Source organism: Asparagus officinalis, chromosome 1, assembly GCF_001876935.1.
Source record: "Asparagus officinalis chromosome 1, Aspof.V1, whole genome shotgun sequence".
Lineage (NCBI taxonomy): Eukaryota > Viridiplantae > Streptophyta > Magnoliopsida > Asparagales > Asparagaceae > Asparagus > Asparagus officinalis.
Window position 1 is genome coordinate 89833432 of NC_033794.1, and position 3558 is coordinate 89836989.

Genomic DNA, 3558 nt, shown 5'->3' on the forward strand with positions numbered 1-3558 from the left:
TCGTATTGGTATTTATACCAAAACAGAAACCCAAACAGACTGCAAATAGGAACTCTAACTTTCCAAAAAACCCGTCATAAGTCGACTTAACAGTCTGCATAAGTCGACTTGGCAGAGCGAAAAACAACAACTGGAGAACAGATCGTAAGTCGACTTATCAGACCTGATAAGTCGACTTGGCAGAGCGAAAACCAACAATCCAGAACAGAACGTAAGTCGACTCATGCACCAACATAAGTCGACTTACCATAAGTCGACTTATGCCTGTGCATGAGTCGACTTATGACACAGAATCTGCAAAAACCTGAATTTTCCAAATTTCTCCACAATTTCCATGGTGGTTCTATGAAAATTAAAAAAATTTATAGTAGTTCTAAAAAAAGACTATATTTTTTATGGTTTTCGTATAAAAAAAACCTTATTAAAAATTACAACAAGGAACAAAACAACAAACTTTAACATCTGTTTAAACAACAGATAGGGCAACCTCATAGCACCAAAAAATATCTAAGAATTTGGATTATTCTTTAAATTTTAGTTTCTCGATCAGAACTTAAATCCTAAACCATAATAATATTCAATTTATTGTTATTTTAATCGTAAGACTTATATTCCAAAAATATAAAACCAGCACATCCTTCTTAATTACATTATTTCTACCATGAGTAGTGATAACTAGACTATAATTTTCAAACTACTCCCAAAATACGTGTTACCTGGATCAATGATTATTATATTTTTATCTTATAAGTAGACGTTCATACCTATGTTTTAATTGCTTGGATGACTGATCGTGTAATTAAATACTAGTTAAATCACTAATCACTTCTACTGTTTTCTACGAATTAACATAACGTATTTCTGACGTGGCATAAAAAGTTTTGATCCTTTAATATAATGGATTTATTCCTATATGTAACATCTTAATCACTTATAAAAATAAAATTTCTGATATATCAAGCAAGTTGTATGAGGTAATTATATTGTATTTGGCATTTTGTACTTGAAATATAAAATCATGACACATTTAGCTATATTGCTTAGACATAAACAAAAATATATAACTCAAATTGATGACAAACTTTAGTAGTGACTAGTGATCCAACTGGTATTTAATTTTATGACCAGCCATTTAGGCAATTAAAATATAGGTATGAATGTTCAATTATGAGATAGATACAGTGACTAGTGATCCAATTAAACCCCCAAAATACTATTCTCAAAGATTAGGAGGTCACCGATAACTCATCAGCTTTTACGGCAACCTAATACCTTTATGCACAGCAGTGTAGGGTAGTTTGAAAATAGAATTATCCTTCTACTGTTTACTCAATATAAAATAATACCTTTTATTAAAACCGTTCACACAAATATAAATACCTACGGTTGAAGAAATGCTCTATACTAGCTAAGGGCACCAACCACCCCCCATTTATTTAAAAGGAGCCAAAAGTTTAACTTAAGGGAAGAATTTCCTAAACAGGGACCTTGTTAATCAAGATAAGGAAAGATATCAATTATATAAAAGTGAGCGCATCGTCAAGAAAACCGTCAAGATGGCCGAGTTGGTCTAAGGCGCCAGTTTCAGGTACTGGTCCGAAAGGGCATGGGTTCGAATCCCATTCTTGACAAAAAAAATTTTTTTTTTTCTTTCATCTTCATCTGCTATTTATTCTTCAGTCAAATTTTTACTTTAAATCCTGATAAATACACAATTTATTCACTAAATTTTACTTTAAAATTTCCCGAAATTAGAATGACGGTAAAGCTGGGACGCGAATGCTGTCGCCTCTTCAACGGGTATTGGTGAATCAAATACCATGAATTCTCAACAGAAGATTTATCAGTAGAGGAGCATCTGAGTTCAATTAATATGGGGGATGAAAAGAAAATTTCAGAAAACTATACTAATCTTCTCATTGAAATCATATATCCTTTCCAGACTTCAATATTCGAAGTTCATCGGCAAACCCCTCTAGATCTGATTTCACTATCACATGCATACAGTCTCTCTTCTTCTTCTTCTTTTCTTTTTATTGTTCTCTTGTTTCCTTCTCCTTTTTTATCCGTCCGTCCTAATTAATCCTAACTTCACTTAAATCTCCAGGATATCAAAAGGCATAGAAGACGTCAATCTTCAAAAAAATTTAGGCTAGATCCTATGTAATTTTACTCAACACGCAGAGAACTCAGTTTTTTTTTAGTCCAACTTTGCAATACAAATTATATTCGGTTTGGCTGTTTCTGTGACTTGACTTATCATAATTATCTAGGCGATTTTGATGCTTATATTTAGCATGACCTTAGAAAAACATGAATATAAGGAGATTTAAGTGACATATATAGCAGTGATTAATAAAACTTGATAAGCAAATAAAAGAGAATATATAGTGCTTCTGATCCAAACCTCGGTCACAATGAGAGAAGCTATACGTAAAAAAACTCGCTATGCATAGCATACGCCCGCATCTTCTCCACGATCAACAAAAACACGGAAGAGCCATGATCCAAATTAGGAAAGAATTACTAAATTTTGATGAATATGTCTACGAAGTAGGATATTTTTTGTTGAAAATGACGAGTGACTGGGAGGTTATTAGTGAAATGTATATACATTCTGTAGGTTGAGAGATAATTATTGAGTGATGCATGATTGTATCTGGTTCAGTGACTTGTACAGATGAGCCATACGGTAGGTGATCTTATTGACTCGCTGAATGATCGATCTCGGTAATTTTCTTCACAACATTGCTCAGTTGCATGACAGAGATAAATTGCAGAAGCAAAATTTCTAGTTGTATATAAAGCATCGACCATCTCCTGAAATTTTATGCCATAAAATGTTTTAGGTTACTCAAACAAAAAGACATTTGAAATGTTTAAAGAGGAACAAACAACCAACTATGATGCTTTGAGAAACCAAACCAACAAACGCCGATCCAAGAGAGCCAAACGAACCAAATATCAATGCACAAACAAAACACCAATTTTAACGTGGTTCGGCAATTGCCTACGTCCACGGGGCAAGAAGGGGGGTGGGTTTTCACTAATAGAGAAGGAGAGTACAAATTGAGATTACAAATCGCTCAAACGAACCAACTAATCTCACCAACAAATCTCTCAAACTCTCAACCAATAACCCTAACAAATAGCTCAGAAAGATCTCTATTTTCTGTGCTCCAAAATCCCCAGATTTGCTCCTACAAAACCCTCAAATCGTATTGGTATTTATACCAAAACAGAAACCCAAACAGACTGCAAATAGGAACTCTAACTTTCCAAAAAACCCGTCATAAGTCGACTTAACAGTCTGCATAAGTCGACTTGGCAGAGCGAAAAACAACAACTGGAGAACAGATCGTAAGTCGACTTATCAGAACTGATAAGTCGACTTGGCAGAGCAAAAAACCAACAATCCAGAGCAGAACGTAAGTCGACTTAACAGTCTGTATAAGTCGACTTACCATAAGTCGACTTGTGCCTGTGCATGAGTCGACTTATGACACAGAATCTGCAAAAACCTGAATTTTCCAAATTTCTCCACAGGGCCCGTTCCTG

General features: G+C 34.4%; 1 non-coding gene across 1 annotated transcript; it reads left to right on the forward strand.

Moving 5' to 3' along the window:
• TRNAL-CAG lies at positions 1551–1631 on the forward strand. Its single transcript has one exon. It is a non-coding gene; the product is annotated as a tRNA-Leu (tRNA).